General features: G+C 47.7%; 1 protein-coding gene across 1 annotated transcript in view; it reads right to left on the bottom strand.

The window, feature by feature from the left end:
- The window catches only part of TMEM256 (transmembrane protein 256), a 43,317-nt gene that overhangs the window by 23,569 nt on the left and 1,189 nt on the right, over nt 1-18,559 (bottom strand).

Here is an 18,559-nt window from a genome sequence, read left to right as displayed (position 1 = left end):
ACAGGTCGCTGTATTCCTATATACACACATACATACAGGGACTGGGGACTGCGGCTGAGATGCTACAGGTCGCTGTATTCCTATATATACACATACATACATACAGGGACTGGGGACTGCGGCTGAGATGCTACAGGTCGCTGTATTCCTATATATACACATACATACAGGGACTGGGGACTGCGGCTGAGATGCTACAGGTCGCTGTATTCCTATATATACACATACATACATACAGGGACTGGGGACTGCGGCTGAGATGCTACAGGTCGCTGTATTCCTATATACACACATACATACATACATACAGGGACTGGGGACTGCGGCTGAGATGCTACAGGTCGCTGTATTCCTATATATACACACATACATACAGGGACTGGGGACTGCGGCTGAGATGCTACAGGTCGCTGTATTCCTATATATACACACATACATACAGGGACTGGGGACTGCGGCTGAGATGCTACAGGTCGCTGTATTCCTATATATATACACATACATACAGGGACTGGGGACTGCAGCTGAGATGCTACAGGTCGCTGTATTCCTATATATACATACATACATACATACAGGGACTGGGGACTGCGGCTGAGATGCTACAGGTCGCTGTATTCCTATATATACACATACATACATACATACAGGGACTGGAGACTGCGGCTGAGATGCTACAGGTCGCTGTATTCCTATATATACATACATACATACAGGGACTGGGGACTGCGGCTGAGATGCTACAGGTCGCTGTATTCCTATATATACACATACATACATACAGGGACTGGGGACTGCAGCTGAGATGCTACAGGTCGCTGTATTCCTATATATACATACATACATACATACAGGGACTGGGGACTGCGGCTGAGATGCTACAGGTCGCTGTATTCCTATATATACACATACATACATACATACAGGGACTGGAGACTGCGGCTGAGATGCTACAGGTCGCTGTATTCCTATATATACATACATACAGGGACTGGGGACTGCGGCTGAGATGCTACAGGTCGCTGTATTCCTATATATACACATACATACATACATACATACAGGGACTGGAGACTGCGGCTGAGATGCTACAGGTCGCTGTATTCCTATACATACATACATACATACATACATACATACATACAGGGACTGGGGACTGCAGCTGAGATGCTACAGGTCGCTGTATTCCTATATACACACATACATACAGGGACTGGGGACTGCGGCTGAGATGCTACAGGTCGCTGTATTCCTATATATACATACATACAGGGACTGGGGACTGCGGCTGAGATGCTACAGGTCGCTGTATTCCTATATACACATACATACATACATACAGGGACTGGGGACTGCGGCTGAGATGCTACAGGTCGCTGTATTCCTATATATACATACATACATACAGGGACTGGGGACTGCGGCTGAGATGCTACAGGTCGCTGTATTCCTATATATATATACATACATACATACATACATACAGGGACTGGGGACTGCGGCTGAGATGCTACAGGTCGCTGTATTCCTATATATATACACACATACATACATACAGGGACTGGGGACTGCAGCTGAGATGCTACAGGTCGCTGTATTACTATATATATACACACATACATACAGGGACTGGGGACTGCGGCTGAGATGCTACAGGTCGCTGTATTCCTATATATACACATACACACATACATACAGGGACTGGGGACTGCGGCTGAGATGCTACAGGTCGCTGTATTCCTATATATATACACATACATACATACATACAGGGACTGGGGACTGCGGCTGAGATGCTACAGGTCGCTGTATTCCTATATATACATACATACATACAGGGACTGGGGACTGCGGCTGAGATGCTACAGGTCGCTGTATTCCTATATATACACATACATACATACATACATACATACAGGGACTGGGGACTGCGGCTGAGATGCTACAGGTCACTGTATTCCTATATATACATACATACATACATACATACATACATACAGGGACTGGGGACTGCAGCTGAGATGCTACAGGTCGCTGTATTCCTATATATACATACATACATACATACATACATACATACAGGGACTGGGGACTGCAGCTGAGATGCTACAGGTCGCTGTATTCCTATATATACACATACATACATACAGGGACTGGGGACTGCGGCTGAGATGCTACAGGTCGCTGTATTCCTATATATACATACATACATACATACAGGGACTGGGGACTGCGGCTGAGATGCTACAGGTCGCTGTATTCCTATATATATATATACATACATACATACAGGGACTGGGGACTGCGGCTGAGATGCTACAGGTCGCTGTATTCCTATATACACATACATACATACAGGGACTGGGGACTGCGGCTGAGATGCTACAGGTCGCTGTATTCCTATATATACATACATACATACAGGGACTGGGGACTGCGGCTGAGATGCTACAGGTCGCTGTATTCCTATATACACACATACATACAGGGACTGGGGACTGCGGCTGAGATGCTACAGGTCGCTGTATTCCTATATATACACATACATACATACATACAGGGACTGGGGACTGCGGCTGAGATGCTACAGGTCGCTGTATTCCTATACACATACATACATACAGGGACTGGGGACTGCGGCTGAGATGCTACAGGTCGCTGTATTCCTATATACACACATACATACAGGGACTGGGGACTGCGGCTGAGATGCTACAGGTCGCTGTATTCCTATATATACACATACATACATACAGGGACTGGGGACTGCGGCTGAGATGCTACAGGTCGCTGTATTCCTATATATACACATACATACAGGGACTGGGGACTGCGGCTGAGATGCTACAGGTCGCTGTATTCCTATATACACATACATACATACAGGGACTGGAGACTGCGGCTGAGATGCTACAGGTCGCTGTATTCCTATATATACACACATACATACAGGGACTGGGGACTGCGGCTGAGATGCTACAGGTCGCTGTATTCCTATATATACACATACATACATACAGGGACTGGGGACTGCGGCTGAGATGCTACAGGTCGCTGTATTCCTATATATACACATACATACATACAGGGACTGGGGACTGCAGCTGAGATGCTACAGGTCGCTGTATTCCTATATATACATACATACATACATACAGGGACTGGGGACTGCGGCTGAGATGCTACAGGTCGCTGTATTCCTATATATACACATACATACATACATACAGGGACTGGGGACTGCGGCTGAGATGCTACAGGTCGCTGTATTCCTATATATATATACATACATACATACATACAGGGACTGGGGACTGCGGCTGAGATGCTACAGGTCGCTGTATTCCTATATATACATACATACATACATACAGGGACTGGGGACTGCGGCTGAGATGCTACAGGTCGCTGTATTCCTATATATATATATACATACATACATACAGGGACTGGGGACTGCGGCTGAGATGCTACAGGTCGCTGTATTCCTATATACACATACATACATACAGGGACTGGAGACTGCGGCTGAGATGCTACAGGTCGCTGTATTCCTATATATACATACATACAGGGACTGGGGACTGCGGCTGAGATGCTACAGGTCGCTGTATTCCTATATATACACATACATACATACATACAGGGACTGGAGACTGCGGCTGAGATGCTACAGGTCGCTGTATTCCTATATATACATACATACATACATACATACATACATACATACAGGGACTGGGGACTGCAGCTGAGATGCTACAGGTCGCTGTATTCCTATATACACACATACATACAGGGACTGGGGACTGCGGCTGAGATGCTACAGGTCGCTGTATTCCTATATATACATACATACATACAGGGACTGGGGACTGCGGCTGAGATGCTACAGGTCGCTGTATTCCTATATATATATATACATACATACATACAGGGACTGGGGACTGCGGCTGAGATGCTACAGGTCGCTGTATTCCTATATATACATACATACATACAGGGACTGGGGACTGCGGCTGAGATGCTACAGGTCACTGTATTCCTATATACACATACATACATACAGGGACTGGGGACTGCGGCTGAGATGCTACAGGTCGCTGTATTCCTATATATACATACATACATACATACAGGGACTGGGGACTGCGGCTGAGATGCTACAGGTCGCTGTATTCCTATATACACACATACATACAGGGACTGGGGACTGCGGCTGAGATGCTACAGGTCGCTGTATTCCTATATATACATACATACAGGGACTGGGGACTGCGGCTGAGATGCTACAGGTCGCTGTATTCCTATATATACATACATACATACATACATACAGGGACTGGGGACTGCGGCTGAGATGCTACAGGTCACTGTATTCCTATATACACATACATACATACAGGGACTGGGGACTGCGGCTGAGATGCTACAGGTCGCTGTATTCCTATATACACATACATACATACATACAGGGACTGGGGACTGCGGCTGAGATGCTACAGGTCGCTGTATTCCTATATATACATACATACATACAGGGACTGGGGACTGCGGCTGAGATGCTACAGGTCGCTGTATTCCTATATATATACACATACATACATACATACAGGGACTGGGGACTGCGGCTGAGATGCTACAGGTCACTGTATTCCTATATATACACATACATACATACATACAGTGACTGGGGACTGCGGCTGAGATGCTACAGGTCACTGTATTCCTATATATACACATACATACATACATACAGGGACTGGGGACTGCAGCTGAGATGCTACAGGTCGCTGTATTACTATATATATACACACATACATACAGGGACTGGGGACTGCGGCTGAGATGCTACAGGTCGCTGTATTCCTATATATACACATACACACATACATACAGGGACTGGGGACTGCGGCTGAGATGCTACAGGTCGCTGTATTCCTATATATATACACATACATACAGGGACTGGGGACTGCGGCTGAGATGCTACAGGTCGCTGTATTCCTATATATACATACATACATACAGGGACTGGGGACTGCGGCTGAGATGCTACAGGTCGCTGTATTCCTATATATACACATACATACATACAGGGACTGGGGACTGCGGCTGAGATGCTACAGGTCACTGTATTCCTATATATACATACATACATACATACATACATACATACAGGGACTGGGGACTGCAGCTGAGATGCTACAGGTCGCTGTATTCCTATATATACACATACATACATACAGGGACTGGGGACTGCGGCTGAGATGCTACAGGTCGCTGTATTCCTATATATACATACATACATACATACAGGGACTGGGGACTGCGGCTGAGATGCTACAGGTCGCTGTATTCCTATATATATATATACATACATACATACAGGGACTGGGGACTGCGGCTGAGATGCTACAGGTCGCTGTATTCCTATATACACATACATACATACAGGGACTGGGGACTGCGGCTGAGATGCTACAGGTCGCTGTATTCCTATATATACATACATACATACAGGGACTGGGGACTGCGGCTGAGATGCTACAGGTCGCTGTATTCCTATATACACACATACATACAGGGACTGGGGACTGCGGCTGAGATGCTACAGGTCGCTGTATTCCTATATATACACATACATACATACATACAGGGACTGGGGACTGCGGCTGAGATGCTACAGGTCGCTGTATTCCTATACACATACATACATACAGGGACTGGGGACTGCGGCTGAGATGCTACAGGTCGCTGTATTCCTATATACACACATACATACAGGGACTGGGGACTGCGGCTGAGATGCTACAGGTCGCTGTATTCCTATATATACACATACATACATACAGGGACTGGGGACTGCGGCTGAGATGCTACAGGTCGCTGTATTCCTATATATACACATACATACAGGGACTGGGGACTGCGGCTGAGATGCTACAGGTCGCTGTATTCCTATATACACATACATACATACAGGGACTGGAGACTGCGGCTGAGATGCTACAGGTCGCTGTATTCCTATATATACACACATACATACAGGGACTGGGGACTGCGGCTGAGATGCTACAGGTCGCTGTATTCCTATATATACACATACATACATACAGGGACTGGGGACTGCGGCTGAGATGCTACAGGTCGCTGTATTCCTATATATACATACATACATACATACAGGGACTGGGGACTGCGGCTGAGATGCTACAGGTCGCTGTATTCCTATATATATACACATACATACAGGGACTGGGGACTGCAGCTGAGATGCTACAGGTCGCTGTATTCCTATATATACATACATACATACATACAGGGACTGGGGACTGCGGCTGAGATGCTACAGGTCGCTGTATTCCTATATATACACATACATACATACATACAGGGACTGGGGACTGCGGCTGAGATGCTACAGGTCGCTGTATTCCTATATATACACATACATACATACAGGGACTGCAGCTGAGATGCTACAGGTCGCTGTATTCCTATATATACATACATACATACATACAGGGACTGGGGACTGCGGCTGAGATGCTACAGGTCGCTGTATTCCTATATATACACATACATACATACATACAGGGACTGGGGACTGCGGCTGAGATGCTACAGGTCGCTGTATTCCTATATATATATACATACATACATACATACAGGGACTGGGGACTGCGGCTGAGATGCTACAGGTCGCTGTATTCCTATATATACATACATACATACATACAGGGACTGGGGACTGCGGCTGAGATGCTACAGGTCGCTGTATTCCTATATACACATACATACATACAGGGACTGGAGACTGCGGCTGAGATGCTACAGGTCGCTGTATTCCTATATATACATACATACATACAGGGACTGGGGACTGCGGCTGAGATGCTACAGGTCGCTGTATTCCTATATATACACATACATACATACATACAGGGACTGGAGACTGCGGCTGAGATGCTACAGGTCGCTGTATTCCTATATATACATACATACATACATACATACATACATACATACAGGGACTGGGGACTGCAGCTGAGATGCTACAGGTCGCTGTATTCCTATATACACACATACATACAGGGACTGGGGACTGCGGCTGAGATGCTACAGGTCGCTGTATTCCTATATATACATACATACAGGGACTGGGGACTGCGGCTGAGATGCTACAGGTCGCTGTATTCCTATATATACATACATACATACAGGGACTGGGGACTGCGGCTGAGATGCTACAGGTCACTGTATTCCTATATACACATACATACATACAGGGACTGGGGACTGCGGCTGAGATGCTACAGGTCGCTGTATTCCTATATACACATACATACATACATACAGGGACTGGGGACTGCGGCTGAGATGCTACAGGTCGCTGTATTCCTATATATACATACATACATACAGGGACTGGGGACTGCGGCTGAGATGCTACAGGTCGCTGTATTCCTATATATATACACATACATACATACATACAGGGACTGGGGACTGCGGCTGAGATGCTACAGGTCGCTGTATTCCTATATATACATACATACATACAGGGACTGGGGACTGCAGCTGAGATGCTACAGGTCGCTGTATTACTATATATATACATACATACATACAGGGACTGGGGACTGCGGCTGAGATGCTACAGGTCGCTGTATTCCTATATATACACATACACACATACATACAGGGACTGGGGACTGCGGCTGAGATGCTACAGGTCGCTGTATTCCTATATATATACACATACATACAGGGACTGGGGACTGCGGCTGAGATGCTACAGGTCGCTGTATTCCTATATATACATACATACATACAGGGACTGGGGACTGCGGCTGAGATGCTACAGGTCGCTGTATTCCTATATATACACATACATACATACAGGGACTGGGGACTGCGGCTGAGATGCTACAGGTCACTGTATTCCTATATATACATACATACATACAGGGACTGGGGCTGAGATGCTACAGGTCGCTGTATTCCTATATATACACACATACATACAGGGACTGGGGACTGCGGCTGAGATGCTACAGGTCGCTGTATTCCTATATACATACATACATACATACAGGGACTGGGGACTGCGGCTGAGATGCTACAGGTCGCTGTATTCCTATATATATATATACACACATACATACAGGGACTGGGGACTGCGGCTGAGATGCTACAGGTCGCTGTATTCCTATATATACACATACATACATACATACATACATACATACATACAGGGACTGGGAACTGCAGCTGAGATGCTACAGGTCGCTGTATTCCTATATACACATACATACATACATACAGGGACTGGGGACTGCGGCTGAGATGCTACAGGTCGCTGTATTCCTATACACATACATACATACATACAGGGACTGGGGACTGCGGCTGAGATGCTACAGGTCGCTGTATTCCTATATACACATACATACATACAGGGACTGGGGACTGCGGCTGAGATGCTACAGGTCGCTGTATTCCTATATACACATACATACATACATACAGGGACTGGGGACTGCGGCTGAGATGCTACAGGTCGCTGTATTCCTATATATACACATACATACATACAGGGACTGGGAACTGCGGCTGAGATGCTACAGGTCGCTGTATTCCTATATATACATACATACATACAGGGACTGGGAACTGCGGCTGAGATGCTACAGGTCGCTGTATTCCTATATATACACACACATACATACAGGGACTGGGGACTGCAGCTGAGATGCTACAGGTCGCTGTATTCCTATACACATACATACATACAGGGACTGGGGACTGCGGCTGAGATGCTACAGGTCGCTGTATTCCTATATATACACATACATACATACAGGGACTGGGGACTGCGGCTGAGATGCTACAGGTCGCTGTATTCCTATATATACACATACATACATACAGGGACTGGGGACTGCGGCTGAGATGCTACAGGTCGCTGTATTCCTATATATACATACATACATACATACAGGGACTGGGGACTGCGGCTGAGATGCTACAGGTCGCTGTATTCCTATATATACATACATACATACATACAGGGACTGGGGACTGCAGCTGAGATGCTACAGGTCGCTGTATTCCTATACACATACATACATACAGGGACTGGGGACTGCGGCTGAGATGCTACAGGTCGCTGTATTCCTATATATACATACATACATACATACAGGGACTGGGGACTGCGGCTGAGATGCTACAGGTCGCTGTATTCCTATATATACATACATACATACATACATACAGGGACTGGGGACTGCGGCTGAGATGCTACAGGTCGCTGTATTCCTATATATACACATACAGGGACTGGGGACTGCGGCTGAGATGCTACAGGTCACTGTATTCCTATATATACACATACATACAGGGACTGGGGACTGCGGCTGAGATGCTACAGGTCGCTGTATTCCTATATACACACACATACATACATACAGGGACTGGGGACTGCGGCTGAGATGCTACAGGTCGCTGTATTCCTATATATACACATACATACATACAGGGACTGGGGACTGCGGCTGAGATGCTACAGGTCGCTGTATTCCTATATATACATACATACAGGGACTGGGGACTGCGGCTGACATGCTACAGGTCGCTGTATTCCTAAATATACATACATACATACATACAGGGACTGGGGACTGCGGCTGAGATGCTACAGGTCGCTGTATTCCTATATATATACACACATACAGGGACTGGGGACTGCGGCTGAGATGCTACAGGTCGCTGTATTCCTATATATACATACATACATACAGGGACTGGGGACTGCGGCTGAGATGCTACAGGTCGCTGTATTCCTATATATACACACACATACATACAGGGACTGGGGACTGCGGCTGAGATGCTACAGGTCACTGTATTCCTATATATACATACATACATACAGGGACTGGGGACTGCGGCTGAGATGCTACAGGTCGCTGTATTCCTATATATACATACATACATACAGGGACTGGGGACTGCGGCTGAGATGCTACAGGTCGCTGTATTCCTATATATATACACACATACAGGGACTGGGGACTGCGGCTGAGATGCTACAGGTCGCTGTATTCCTATATACACATACATACATACAGGGACTGGGGACTGCGGCTGAGATGCTACAGGTCGCTGTATTCCTATATACACATACAGGGACTGGGGACTGCGGCTGAGATGCTACAGGTCGCTGTATTCCTATATATACACATACATACATACATACAGGGACTGGAGACTGCGGCTGAGATGCTACAGGTCGCTGTATTCCTATACATACATACATACATACATACAGGGACTGGGGACTGCGGCTGAGATGCTACAGGTCGCTGTATTCCTATATATACATACATACATACAGGGACTGGGGACTGCGGCTGAGATGCTACAGGTCGCTGTATTCCTATATATACATACATACATACAGGGACTGGGGACTGCGGCTGAGATGCTACAGGTCGCTGTATTCCTATATACACATACATACATACAGGGACTGGGGACTGCAGCTGAGATGCTACAGGTTGCTGTATTCCTATATACACATACATACATACAGGGACTGGGGACTGCGGCTGAGATGCTACAGGTCGCTGTATTCCTATATATATACACATACATACAGGGACTGGGGACTGCGGCTGAGATGCTACAGGTCGCTGTATTCCTATATACACACATACATACAGGGACTGGGGACTGCGGCTGAGATGCTACAGGTCGCTGTATTCCTATATATATACACACACATACATACAGGGACTGGGGACTGCGGCTGAGATGCTACAGGTCGCTGTATTCCTATATATACACACATACATACAGGGACTGGGGACTGCGGCTGAGATGCTACAGGTCGCTGTATTCCTATATATATACACACATACATACAGGGACTGGGGACTGCGGCTGAGATGCTACAGGTCGCTGTATTCCTATATATACACACATACATACATACAGGGACTGGGGACTGCGGCTGAGATGCTACAGGTCGCTGTATTCCTATATATACATACATACATACATACATACAGGGACTGGGGACTGCAGCTGAGATGCTACAGGTCGCTGTATTCCTATATATATACACACATACATACAGGGACTGGGGACTGCAGCTGAGATGCTACAGGTCGCTGTATTCCTATATACATACATACATACAGGGACTGGGGACTGCGGCTGAGATGCTACAGGTCGCTGTATTCCTATATATACACATACATACAGGGACTGGGGACTGCGGCTGAGATGCTACAGGTCGCTGTATTCCTATATATACATACATACATACATACAGGGACTGGGGACTGCAGCTGAGATGCTACAGGTCGCTGTATTCCTATATATATACACACATACATACAGGGACTGGGGACTGCAGCTGAGATGCTACAGGTCGCTGTATTCCTATATACATACATACATACAGGGACTGGGGACTGCGGCTGAGATGCTACAGGTCGCTGTATTCCTATATACACATACATACAGAGACTGGGGACTGCGGCTGAGATGCTACAGGTCGCTGTATTCCTATATATACATACATACATACAGGGACTGGGGCTGAGATGCTACAGGTCGCTGTATTCCTATATATACATACATACATACATACAGGGACTGGGGACTGCGGCTGAGATGCTACAGGTTGCTGTATTCCTATATACACATACATACATACAGGGACTGGGGACTGCGGCTGAGATGCTACAGGTCGCTGTATTCCTATATACACATACATACATACATACATACATACAGGGACTGGGGACTGCGGCTGAGATGCTACAGGTCGCTGTATTCCTATATATACATACATACATACAGGGACTGGGGACTGCGGCTGAGATGCTACAGGTCGCTGTATTCCTATATACACATACATACATACATACAGGGACTGGGGACTGCGGCTGAGATGCTACAGGTCGCTGTATTCCTATATACACATACATACATACATACAGGGACTGGGGACTGCGGCTGAGATGCTACAGGTCGCTGTATTCCTATATACACATACATACATACAGGGACTGGGGACTGCGGCTGAGATGCTACAGGTTGCTGTATTCCTATATACACATACATACATACAGGGACTGGGGACTGCGGCTGAGATGCTACAGGTCGCTGTATTCCTATATATACATACATACATACATACAGGGACTGGGGACTGCGGCTGAGATGCTACAGGTCGCTGTATTCCTATATACACATACATACATACATACAGGGACTGGGGACTGCGGCTGAGATGCTACAGGTCGCTGTATTCCTATACACATACATACATACAGGGACTGGGGACTGCGGCTGAGATGCTACAGGTTGCTGTATTCCTATATACACACCTCCGGCCAGAGATAATGGACACGTAATGTGAGGGTCACAGGTAGCAGCAGACGCCATCATCACTAGGGTGCGAAACGCGTGTTGGGGTGTCGGCAGCGTGTTCTGCTCTGCTCGGAGGTATATATATATATATATATATATATATATATATATATATATATATATATATATATATATAGGAATACAGCGACCTGTAGCATCTCAGCCTCTACCAGTGTATGACATCACATGTATATAGTGACCTCATCATCCCCCCCAGCAGCAGGGGGCGCCCTCTACCAGTGTATGACATCACATGTATATAGTGACCTCATCATCCCCTCCAGCAGCAGGGGGGCGCCCTCTACCAGTGTATGACATCACATGTATATAGTGACCTCATCATCCCCCCCAGGAGCAGGGGGCGCCCTCTACCAGTGTATGACATCACATGTATATAGTGACCTCATCATCCCCCCCAGCAGCAGGGGGCGCCCTCTACCAGTGTATGACATCACATGTATATAGTGACCTCATCATCCCCCCCAGCAGCAGGGGGCGCCCTCTACCAGTGTATGACATCACATGTATATAGTGACCTCATCATCCCCCCCAGCAGCAGGGGGCGCCCTCTACCAGTGTATGACATCACATGTATATAGTGACCTCATCATCCCCCCCAGCAGCAGGGGGCGCCCTCTACCAGTGTATGACATCACATGTATATAGTGACCTCATCATCCCCCCCAGGAGCAGGGGGCGCCCTCTACCAGTGTATGAAATCACATGTATATAGTGACCTCATCATCCCCCCCAGGAGCAGGGGGCGCCCTCTACCAGTGTATGACATCACATGTATATAGTGACCTCATCATCCCCCCCAGCAGCAGGGGGCGCCCTCTACCAGTGTATGACATCACATGTATATAGTGACCTCATCATCCCCCCCAGCAGCAGGGGGCGCCCTCTACCAGTGTATGACATCACATGTATATAGTGACCTCATCATCCCCCCCAGCAGCAGGGGGCGCCCTCTACCAGTGTATGACATCACATGTATATAGTGACCTCATCATCCCCCCCAGCAGCAGGGGGCGCCCTCTTGTGTCCCCCTCATCCTCATAGACTGTAAGCTCTTGTGTCCTCCCCTCATCCTCATAGACTGTAAGCTCTTGTGTCCTCCCCTCATCCTCATAGACCGTAAGCTCTTGTGTCCCCCCCTCATCCTCATAGACTGTAAGCTCTTGTGTCACTCCCTCATCCTCATAGACTGTAAGCTCTTGTGTCACTCCATCATCCTCATAGACTGTAAGCTCTTGTGTCACCCCCTCATCCTCATAGACTGTAAGCTCTTGTGTCACCCCCTCATCCTCATAGACTGTAAGCTCTTGTGCCCCCCTCATCCTCATAGACTGTAAGCTCTTGTGCCCCCCTCATCCTCATAGACTGTAAGCTCTTGTGCCCCCCTCATCCTCAGACTGTAAGCTCTTGTGTCACCTCCCTCATCCTCATAGACTGTAAGCTCTTGTGTCACACCCTCATCCTCATAGACTGTAAGCTCTTGTGTCACTCCCTCATCCTCATAGACTGTAAGCTCTTGTGTCATCCCCTCATCCTCATAGACTGTAAGCTCTTGTGTCCCCCTCATCCTCATAGACCGTAAGCTCTTGTGTCCCCCCCTCATCCTCATAGACTGTAAGCTCTTGTGTCCCCCTCATCCTCATAGACCGTAAGCTCTTGTGTCCCCCCCTCATCCTCATAGACCGTAAGCTCTTGTGTCCCCCTCATCCTCATAGACCGTAAGCTCTTGTGTCCCTCCTCATCCTCATAGACTGTAAGCTCTCGTGTCCCCCCTCATCCTCATAGACTGTAAGCTCTTGTGTCCCCCCTCATCCTCATAGACTGTAAGCTCTTGTGTCACCCCCTCATCCTCATAGACTGTAAGCTCTTGTGTCCCCCCTCATCCTCATAGACTGTAAGCTCTTGTGTCCCCTTCATCCTCATAGACTGTAAGCTCTTGTGTCCCTTCTCATCCTCATAGACTGTAAGCTCTTGTGTCACCCCCCTCATCCTCATAGACTGTAAGCTCTTGTGTCCCTCCTCATCCTCATAGACTGTAAGCTCTTGTGTCCTCCCCTCATCCTCATAGACTGTAAGCTCTTGTGTCCTCCCCTCATCCTCATAGACTGTAAGCTCTTGTGTCACCCCCTCATCCTCATAGACTGTAAGCTCTTGTGTCCTCCCCTCATCCTCATAGACTGTAAGCTCTTGTGTCCTCCCCTCATCCTCATAGACTGTAAGCTCTTGTGTCCCCCCTCATCCTCATAGACTGTAAGCTCTTGTGTCACCCCCTCATCCTCATAGACTGTAAGCTCTTGTGTCACCCCCTCATCCTCATAGACTGTAAGCTCTTGTGTCACCCCCTCATCCTCATAGACTGTAAGCTCTTGTGTCACCCCTCATAGACTGTAAGCTCTTGTGTCACCCCTCATAGACTGTAAGCTCTTGTGTCACCTCCTCATCCTCATAGACTGTAAACTCTTGTGCCCCCTCATCCTCATAGACTGTAAGCTCTTGTGTCCCCCCTCATCCTCATAGACTGTAAGCTCTTGTGCCCCTCCTCATCCTCATAGACTGTAAGCTCTTGTGTCACCTCCTCATCCTCATAGACTGTAAGCTCTTGTGTCACCTCCTCATCCTCATAGACTGTAAGCTCTTGTGTCACCTCCTCATCCTCATAGACTGTAAGCTCTTGTGTCACCTCCTCATCCTCATAGACTGTAAGCTCTTGTGTCATCCCCTCATCCTCATAGACTGTAAGCTCTTGTGTCCTCCCCTCATCCTCATAGACTGTAAGCTCTTGTGTCACCCCCTCATCCTCATAGACTGTAAGCTCTTGTGTCCTCCTCATCCTCATAGACTGTAAGCTCTTGTGTCACCCCCTCATCCTCATAGACTGTAAGCTCTTGTGTCACCCCCTCATCCTCATAGACTGTAAGCTCTTGTGTCACCCCCTCATCCTCATAGACTGTAAGCTCTTGTGTCACCCCTCATAGACTGTAAGCTCTTGTGTCACCCCTCATAGACTGTAAGCTCTTGTGTCACCCCTCATAGACTGTAAGCTCTTGTGTCACCTCCTCATCCTCATAGACTGTAAACTCTTGTGCCCCCTCATCCTCATAGACTGTAAGCTCTTGTGTCCCCCCTCATCCTCATAGACTGTAAGCTCTTGTGCCCCTCCTCATCCTCATAGACTGTAAGCTCTTGTGTCACCTCCTCATCCTCAGACTGTAAGCTCTTGTGTCACCTCCTCATCCTCATAGACTGTAAGCTCTTGTGTCACCTCCTCATCCTCATAGACTGTAAGCTCTTGTGTCACCTCCTCATCCTCATAGACTGTAAGCTCTTGTGTCACCCCCTCATCCTCATAGACTGTAAGCTCTTGTGTCACCCCCTCATCCTCATAGACTGTAAGCTCTTGTGTCACCCTCTCATCCTCATAGACTGTAAGCTCTTGTGTCCCTCCTCATCGACTGTAAGCTCTTATGTCCTCCTCATCCTCATAGACTGTAAGCTCTTGTGTCCTCCCCTCATCCTCATAGACTGTAAGCTCTTGTGTCCTCCCCTCATCCTCATAGACTGTAAGCTCTTGTGTCTCCCCTCATCCTCATAGACTGTAAGCTCTTGTGTCTCCCCTCATCCTCATAGACTGTAAGCTCTTGTGTCCCCCCACATCCTCATAGACTGTAAGCTCTTGTGTCCCCCCCTCATCCTCATAGACTGTAAGCTCTAGTGTCACCCCCTCATCCTCATAGACTGTAAGCTCTTGTGTCACCCCCTCATCCTCATAGACTGTAATCTCTTGTGTCACCCCCTCATCCTCATAGACTGTAAGCTCTTGTGTCCCCCCACCTCATCCTCATAGACTGTAAGCTCTTGTGTCACCCCCTCATCCTCATAGACTGTAAGCTCTTGTGTCACCCCCTCATCCTCATAGACTGTAAGCTCTTGTGTCCTCCCCCTCATCCTCATAGACTGTAAGCTCTTGTGTCCCCCTCATCCTCATAGACTGTAAGCTCCTGTGGTCAGGCCCCTCCTCCTCATAGACTGTAAGCTCTTGTGTCCTCCCCCCCTCATCCTCATAGACTGTAAGCTCCTGTGGTCAGGCCCCTCCTCCTCATAGACTGTAAGCTCTTGTGTCACCCCCTCATCCTCATAGACTGTAAGCTCCTGTGGTCAGGCCCCTCCTCCTCATAGACTGTAAGCTCTTGTGTCACCCCCTCATCCTCATAGACTGTAAGCTCTTGTGTCACCCCCTCATCCTCATAGACTGTAAGCTCTTGTGTCCCCCCTCATCCTCATAGACTGTAAGCTCTTGTGTCACCCCCTCATCCTCATAGACTGTAAGCTCTTGTGTCACCCCCTCATCCTCATAGACTGTAAGCTCTTGTGTCACCTCCTCATCCTCATAGACTGTAAGCTCTTGTGTCACCCTCTCATCCTCATAGACTGTAAGCTCTTGTGTCACCCTCTCATCCTCATAGACTGTAAGCTCTTGTGTCACCCCCCTCATCCTCATAGACTGTAAGCTCTTGTGTCCTCCTCTCATCCTCATAGACTGTAAGCTCTTGTGTCACCCCTCATCCTCATAGACTGTAAGCTCTTGTGTCTCCCTCTCATCCTCATAGACTGTAAGCTCTTGTGTCCCCCCCTCATCCTCATAGACTGTAAGCTCTTGTGTCCCCCCTCATCCTCAGACTGTAAGCTCTTGTGTCCCCCCCTCATCCTCAGACTGTAAGCTCTTGTGTCTCCCCCTCATCCTCATAGACTGTAAGCTCTTGTATCACCCCCTCATCCTCATAGACTGTAAGCTCTTGTGTCCTCCCCTCATCCTCATAGACTGTAAGCTCTTGTGTCCTCCCCTCATCCTCATAGACTGTAAGCTCTTGTGTCACCTCCTCATCCTCATAGACTGTAAGCTCTTGTGTCACCTCCTCATCCTCATAGACTGTAAGCTCTTGTGTCACCTCCTCATCCTCATAGACTGTAAGCTCTTGTGTCACCTCCTCATCCTCATAGACTGTAAGCTCTTGTGTCACCTCCTCATCCTCATAGACTGTAAGCTCTTGTGTCACCTCCTCATCCTCATAGACTGTAAGCTCTTGTGTCACCCCCTCATCCTCATAGACTGTAAGCTCTTGTGTCATCCTCATCCTCATAGACTGTAAGCTCTTGTGTCACCCCCTCATCCTCATAGACTGTAAGCTCTTGTGCCCCCCTCATCCTCATAGACTGTAAGCTCTTGTGCCCCCCTCATCCTCAGACTGTAAGCTCTTGTGTCACCTCCCTCATCCTCATAGACTGTAAGCTCTTGTGTCACACCCTCATCCTCATAGACTGTAAGCTCTTGTGTCACTCCCTCATCCTCATAGACTGTAAGCTCTTGTGTCTCCCCTCATCCTCATAGACTGTAAGCTCTTGTGTCACCCCCTCATCCTCATAGACTGTAAGCTCTTGTGTCTCCCCTCATCCTCATAGACTGTAAGCTCGTGTCACCCCCTCATCCTCATAGACTGTAAGCTCTTGTGTCCTCCCCTCATCCTCATAGACTGTAAGCTCTTGTGTCACCCCCTCATCCTCATAGACTGTAAGCTCTTGTGTCCTCCCCTCATCCTCATAGACTGTAAGCTCTTGTGTCCTCCCCTCATCCTCATAGACTGTAAGCTCTTGTGTCACCCCTCATCCTCATAGACTGTAAGCTCTTGTGTCCTCCCCTCATCCTCATAGACTGTAAGCTCTTGTGTCCTCCCCTCATCCTCATAGACTGTAAGCTCTTGTGTCCTCCCCTCATCCTCATAGACTGTAAGCTCTTGTGTCACCCCTTCATCCTCATAGACTGTAAGCTCTTGTGTCCTCCCCTCATCCTCATAGACTGTAAGCTCTTGTGTCCCCCCTCATCCTCATAGACTGTAAGCTCTTGTCACCCCCTCATCCTCATAGACTGTAAGCTCTTGTCACCCCCTCATCCTCATAGACTGTAAGCTCTTGTGTCTCCCCTCATCCTCATAGACTGTAAGCTCTTGTGTCCCCCCTCATCCTCATAGACTGTAAGCTCTTGTGTCACCTCCTCATCCTCATAGACTGTAAGCTCTTGTGTCCCCCCCTCATCCTC

Source organism: Engystomops pustulosus, chromosome 4 (assembly GCF_040894005.1).
Source record: "Engystomops pustulosus chromosome 4, aEngPut4.maternal, whole genome shotgun sequence".
Taxonomy (NCBI): domain Eukaryota; kingdom Metazoa; phylum Chordata; class Amphibia; order Anura; family Leptodactylidae; genus Engystomops; species Engystomops pustulosus.
The sequence above is the reverse complement of the archived record's forward strand: the minus strand, read 5'-3'. Positions and strand labels throughout refer to the sequence as shown.